The 7,400-nt window shown below is 43.1% G+C and overlaps 1 long non-coding RNA gene across 1 annotated transcript; it reads right to left on the bottom strand.

The window, feature by feature from the left end:
- Positions 1 to 286: 286 nt before the first annotated feature.
- LOC308184845 lies at positions 287 to 6,830 on the bottom strand. Its single transcript, XR_013942945.1, has 2 exons — positions 5,817 to 6,830; positions 287 to 2,499 (listed from the first exon to the last, which is right to left on the bottom strand). It is a non-coding gene; the product is annotated as an uncharacterized lncRNA (long non-coding RNA).
- Between the last annotated feature and the right edge of the window lie 570 nt (positions 6,831 to 7,400).

Genomic DNA, 7,400 nt, shown 5'->3' on the forward strand with positions numbered 1-7,400 from the left:
GCAAGGTTATTATAATTGGTTTCCCGAATCTGATGTCGCCTGCTTATCAGTCTCTGTTACTTTCTCAGGGGCTGCTCGAACAGGGAGACAGGAAGGCCCTCATTCTTCCTCCTTATCTGGTGGTCCAGGGAGACAGGAAGACAGGAAGGCTCTCATTCTTCCTCCTTATCTGGTGGTCTCTTGGCCGGCTATCAGAAGTTACTGCACATCCGTGCAAAGTCAGTAGTTTTTCTCCGAAGAAATCCCTTGTTCTTTTCGCGCCTAAACCCAGGCCTCAATGTTAACCCTTCAAAACCCCTTAGTGGCACGAATTGCTGGACCATTTCTTACAATTCCTCCCTTTTTTTTTTTTTTTAATCATCAATTCGTGTCTCTCCTTCAACCTTTGTCAGTAACAATTGGATTTCATCAGTCAGTTCTCGGGGTGTCCACTTCTTAAGCATCATTATCGACACGTCACCTTTTCTCTCCACTGAAGTCATCACAAATTGGGTGCTATTTATTACTCGCCGTATCAACAACGTAAAGCAAGGTATCGTACAAGGTATAAACAATAATGTCACTATACCACATAAAAATAAAAACACCATCCTTTTAACCCATGGTTCACCAGGCAACCATGAAAAGAAATCCCAATCCATACCCTTCCAAGTTTGTACTGGGACGTGGGCTAGCTTTCTAATTTCCTTTGTTATCTGCTTGACCACTTTTCCATTATCATCAATCTGTAGACAACAATTAGAATCGTTCAGTTTTCCACATACTCCCCCTTCTTCTGCTAGTAAATAGTCTAAGACCATTCTATGTTGGAATATAGCATTTCTCATTTGAGTGGATTGGTCAGCCAAAAGATCCAAGGCTGTCGCTGTTTGATTTGTTACAACTTCGAGGATAGCTTGCAACCTAATTATTCGGTTCAAATTATAAATAGGTTCTCGGGCTCCTGATATCAACTCATTTGAGTTCCAGGTGGCTGGCCCATAATGCTGTATGATTCTTTCAGGAGGCCATTCATCCTTTCCCCATTTTTGGGCACTATCCCCGGATAAGGAAGTATCAATAGATCGTTTTACTCTGTTCAGGTCATCATATAATCTTATTCCTAAATGATTTCCTTGTGTTTGTGACAATAAAAAGAACAAGGGTCTTATGTACCCCCCATAGCATATTCCCGACCAGTTTCCAGGTAGCCTCTTGTAAGCATGTTTGCCACACACCCAATAATGTCCCTTTAGGGCCCACGTCCCGTTTGGAAAATGACCATCCCATCCATCTTTACCCTTTGGGGCGTGATAATACAGAGTGTCCTTGTTACCGAGTGGTCCTGTTACAATGTCTGCCCCGTTTGTACTCATATATGCACGCTTCCAAGCTCCCACGTTGGGTTTCCACTTACAGTCACAATTCAGTTCTCTTTGGCAACCTGTCATATTTTAAGCCTTTTTCGCCGTCCAATCTTGAGAGTGTGGGAAGCGCCTTCAATCATGGGGTTGGGCCCGCTTTCAGAGCTTGTGTTACCATTCAGCCCTTCAGGGTGATCCAGCTCCTGGAAAAACTAATCACAATTTTATTATGGGTTTAAAAGGTTCTCATGTTATTTTTCTCAGGACAAACTGATCTTGGTGTGGGAGAAGTCCGGTCGAGGCACTCTCACTCGGTGGTCAATACCCATAGGGGTTGCCTCCCTCGGTAGACCATACACGCCGCAGTGGAGGGTCCTACCCCGGTCTTGCCTTCTCCCTTTCCTCCCTTCAGCCTTGTCCTCTTTATCCAGTGCCCTTAATTCATGCAGAACCTCATTGCTGGGATATCAGTTCCTCTTTAGTCTCAGTTTCAGTTCCCCAGGAGTGGACTCAACCCTCCAGGCTTCGGTAGTTATTGGTCCTTTTATTCTGGATGCGTGGGTCCAACCCCTTTCTGCTGTTCTCACAGCTGTTTCAGTAGTAAGTAAAACAAGGTACAGTCCCTCCCATCGGGGGTTCAATGATTCTTCTCTCCAGGTTTTTATTAAGACCTTGTCTCCTGGTTGTATTTTATGAATAGCAAATCCTAAAGGTGGTGTCTGAGTCATCATCCCAATTTATCTTATCTCCTGTAATCTCCTTCCAATGGTAATTATGTATTTCTGGATACTATGATCCTCAACTACATTGTTCCCTAGGGGCATCCCTTGAGAATAAGGCATACCATATAACATTTCATATGATGATAATCCAGTCTCACTGTGTGGTTTAGTTCTTATGTTTAAAAGTGCCAATGGTAAGCATTTCGTCCAGGGCAGCTGTGTCTCGATCATTAACTTAGCCAATTGTTGTTTTATTGTTTGATTCATCCTTTCTACTTTCCCTGAGCTTTGTGGGTGCCACGGAGTGTGGTATTCCCACTGAATACCTTTCAAGGGGTACATCCTTCAAATCTTTGTGGCTGGCGTATGTTCGATTATTTCCACACAATTGTGTTCCAACGGTCCTTCTTCTGGAACGGTTCCTAGAAATACTGCTGGATATAACAGGTTAGTCGTTTTCAAGGTTATGTCATCTTGTTCAGTTAGGATTGCCTGATATTTCATCATCCAGCTGGGTGATAACCAGTGCCCCCCCCCTTTGTTCCAAAACGGTTGTTACCATATGTGGTCCAAAAACTTCAATACGTTTTCCCATTTGAAGGCAAATAATTTTCTACTATCTTTATCAAGAGGTATGCAAAAGAAGGCATCCTTTAAATCTATCACGGTAAACCATTTATATTTCTCTTTCACAGATGTTAACAATGTGTAAGGATTAGCTACTACCGGGTGAATATCCTTTGTTATTTCATTTATTGCTCTAAGATCTTGTACAGATCTATACTCGCCATTCGGCTTCTTTACTGGAAAAATTGGAGTATTGTATTCCGATTTACATTCTTCCAGAATCTGATATTTGAGAAATTTGTCAATAATTTTCACCATTCCCGTGCCTAGCTTCTATCTTAAGCGGATATTGTTTGATTCAAACAGGTTTGGCTCCTTCCTTTAATTCCACCTTTACCAGTTGTGCCAGTTTCGACTTCCCTGGTACATCTGTTTCCCGTACTGTTGCTATAACTGCATTTTCTACTTCTCTTGGAATATTAACAAAGGGTTTATCTTTGATCATTAGGATTTGGCCTACTTTGGACTCAGGTACCTTCATTATTAATTCTCCATCCTCAAAGGTTATTGTTGCATCTAATTTGGCTAATAGATCCCGTCCCAAGAGTGGCATCGGGCATTCTGGTACATACTAAAATTTATGGGTTAGTTCCTCACCCCCAAAACGCAAATCAAGGGGTCGTAAGAATGGCCGTTCCTCCTCCTTCCCTGTGGCTCCAATTATTGTAGTTGTCTTAGTTCCTAATCGTCCTTTTAAACTATTTAACACTGAATATGTTGCTCCTATTACATTTACTGACTAACACAGAGAAAGAAGCTCCCATAACCAACAAAAAATTCAAGCCTCTGTCTTCGTTTCCTAGCTTTATTTCAACTAGTGGACCTGCTAGGGTAGATGCCCCAGGTCCCCGTCATTCCTGACTGTTGTAAGTTTGTCCTGCAGCCTAAGACAATTTCTTTCTGATATCAGGGGCCGATTGCCCTGGAAAGAGGCTAGCCAGTTGCCTCTGTTTGTTTGTTTGTTTGTTTGTTTGTTTTTAAGCCAGGTCCATTTTTTTTTTTTTTCTCATTGCATTTCAAAGTTGGTCCAAAAATTCAAAAATTCCATAAATTCCATAGGGGTTTCTTTTGGACCTTGTTGGAACAGATTCTCAATTCCCAATAGCCAATTTAACCAGATTTTAGTATTTACATAATTTCCGGGGTGATTAGGGTCTCAGTGAGGGGGTCGGTCAGGGGAATGCAATCGTTGAAAGTTCCCTGAGCGGTCCCATTGGCAATCTGAGCTCACACAGGAACTCAGGTTGTTTCAAGAGTTAGCTGCTTTTCTGTTTCCACGACAACTCTCTCGGACCCATCACGGTCCCTCTGCCCCAGAGGGCTCACACCCGCGATTTAGAGATCTCAGCCTCGGGTTGAGACGGAACTATTAACATTCCTACATCCTCTTTCCCTGCTCATTCAACTTCAAACAGCTCTGTTAAATACTACATGCCACACAACCTTTAACACCTCCAACAATCCTTTTAACACTTCCTTTATCTTTCTCCAGCCTGTACTTTTCTAATGCCAACACCAAAGGCTCAGTCAGGGGCCAACTTAATTCCAAACCTTTTCCCTCCAACATGCTGAAACAACATATCACTATACAACATTTCATCCTATTTTCCTTCTCTCCTCAAAAACATTAATTGCAAGACACTGTTATAGTCGATTGATCCATAAAGTGGCCATTTAGTTTATATAGTGGCCACCATTGATTGCAATACTTAGTGAAAGTCCTCTTGCTTTCTGTGCCCCCATTTCTAACAATATCCTTCCAATGTGCCAATATGCACCCAAGGAGGCTTTTTCTTTTTTAGGACGTCTTTTTTTTTTTTTTTTTTTTTTTTGGATTTTCCCCTTTTCCTTGATTTCCCATTCCCTTTTATTTATTTATATTAGTTACTGTCCCTTGTTTCAATTTCCACGCAAACCTTTTTATTGCAGGTTTTTACTATCTTTTCCTAATCTTCTTCCCAAATGTCCCAATTCTCTGGGATTAAACTCTTCTTTCCACAAAATTTACATTTCAATAAGACCGAATTTCAAGCCAAATGCTAATTTTTCTCATGCACTTTGTTAGTAAGCCTACACAAAACAAGGAATCACTCCTGTGTATCCGTCAAGATGGGGGTTTAAAAAGGTACTGAGGCCTAAATAAATTCGCTCTCCCCCTTCTTACCAAATTCCCAGGGCTCAGGCCCGAACCACCAAAGAAGTGACTCTCCGTTCTACCACTTTGATAATCAGTCAGCCCCGCTCCCCCGATACTTGGGAAACTGACCAAACACCACCGCGAATATACCCAAACTTCTAAACTGTTACTTAGATAATGCTCCCACCTTCCTCCTTGACACAGTCAAAACATTTAAGAACAAAACAGGATTACAAGATGCACCACCGGGGGTGGATTGTTAGGATATAGAGGTGGTAGGTTATCCAATGACTCCCATTCATCATCTTTTTCTTTTTCCTTTTTTTTTTATTTTTTATTTTTTTGTTCTCTTCTTCGTCAAACTTCTCGTCTGCTTTTAGTGTAAATATTGAGGCTGGAAAAGGACGTGAGATCCTGATCCATAATCCTGCATAATCACTTTCCTCCTGGCTAAAAGGTTCCTTTGAGTTAACATGTAGATTTAAAGCCTGGCAAACCCAGTCTTCAAAAGATCCGAAAATAGGCCAAAAGACATGTGGTCTTAAAGGCTCCTTTGGCCATTCTATCATACAATACTGAATCATTTTTACTTTGCTTTTTCCTTTTCTGGGGCCCCTATCGTTCCAATTTCTAATCATTATCCCTAATGGACTTTCTGGTGGTATGTCTGGTAATTTGCTCCCTTTTCTCTGGTCCCGGGTCTTCAATTTTGTCTGACCCATCTAGGAATTTTACTGTGGCAATTCCTACAGCCCTTGGTTGCCTTAGTGAGAGTGTCTTGCAGGGGGTTTAGGACCTATCACCCACCCACGAATCCTATAGGAATCGCTTCGGTCCTTCACCGGCCAAGTCCCTCGCGGGAGATTGGAACCGCGGTTAGAAGACCTCCACAATCGCTTCGGAACTACGTTCCGTCTCAGTCACACTCTCACACACACAGGCAACCGAAACCCACCCAACCGAACGGTATACGCCTTAAATACTTACGACTCCGTCGTCTTCGTTCGGATCTTCGCGCGCAGAATTACGGGCAAAATATAGTGCTGCAGCCGGCAAAGGGAGCTCATAAAAAAATCTAAATCTTTGCTTGCCCTTATTCAGGTTCAGGATGGCATTAGCCCTGACCTGACTCGAACAGGAGCCACCAAATGGTGGGGGCGCCCCTCCTAGATCAAGTCAGAATTCAGGAACCAAGACCATCCCGGACGAGCCCCCAATTGTTATAAATGACTGAGTCCCAAATAGGATTACAATCAGAGTTTACAATTTATTAAACGAATAGAGGCAAGCAAACAGCGCTGGGTGCGCCGGGAGTCTCTGCTCCACCGGGACGCACACCCGTTACGTAAGGCATCTACTTTTTTATACTCCTAGGCTAATACATATTTATTACTACTTCTAAAAGAGGCAAGGTTATTATAATTGGTTTCCCGAATCTGATGTCGCCTGCTTATCAGTCTCTGTTACTTTCTCAGGGGCTGCTCGAACAGGGAGACAGGAAGGCCCTCATTCTTCCTCCTTATCTGGTGGTCCAGGGAGACAGGAAGACAGGAAGGCTCTCATTCTTCCTCCTTATCTGGTGGTCTCTTGGCCGGCTATCAGAAGTTACTGCACATCCGTGCAAAGTCAGTAGTTTTTCTCCGAAGAAATCCCTTGTTCTTTTCGCGCCTAAACCCAGGCCTCAATGTTAACCCTTCAAAACCCCTTAGTGGCACGAATTGCTGGACCATTTCTTACAATTGCCACTCTTAAAACATCTTCTCAAAGCCTGTCCCTGCTAGGATTTAGGTTGCAACACAGGCAGCTTTCCTTGCCTGCCATTCCTGCAGATATTTCTGCTCTATCGGAATTACTCTCAGTCCAGGGGGGGTGTTAGTTCTTTCCCATTCTTGCATAGCTGCCTGCCGAATCATTCCCCTCCTAAACATTCTTCTCCAGTGAATAACATACTCAGGATTGACATTTCCCCCCCTGGAATACAAAATAGTCCTTAGAAACGGATTTGACTGTTCTGCTAGGCCCTCAATTAAAGACTTCATTTCCTTCTTAAAACTCCTAACTGACTCGCGGAAAGCTGACTCCACAATCAGTAAGATTGTAAAGTAAGTATGTTTATTCAGCGCTGGGCGGCACGGGGGGTAGTCCCACCAAAGTTGTGGGCGCCCTAACGCGGCAACTTGCTTTGGTTATATATAGTAAAGAGTTACATATGCATGAAGTTTCCCAGTACGCCTATACATATGCATGACCTGTCCCCGCTTAGTATTAAAATTAGCTCCAAGAAGTCATTTCCATAAACTCCTCCCATCTGCACTTGCGCAGTGCCTTCTGGTGGTGGGTGCTGAGGGTCGTGAGGATGAAGTAAGATGTCTTCATCAGGGTTGAACTTTTCACCTCATCTCCTTGCGCATGCTCTCTGAGGCCTTGGTCACAATCTGGGCCATAAGGTTGGTTTGGTCTGGTTCTCGGGGTCCGAGGGGCTCCTGTTATCTCGAGGCCTTGCATGTTTGACATTCTTTATCTTGTCCTTTTGTGAACAGTCCTCCTTATCTTTGTCATTTATAACAGTAT

Source organism: Anser brachyrhynchus, assembly GCF_964034855.1.
Source record: "Anser brachyrhynchus genome assembly, chromosome: W".
NCBI classification, from domain to species: domain Eukaryota; kingdom Metazoa; phylum Chordata; class Aves; order Anseriformes; family Anatidae; genus Anser; species Anser brachyrhynchus.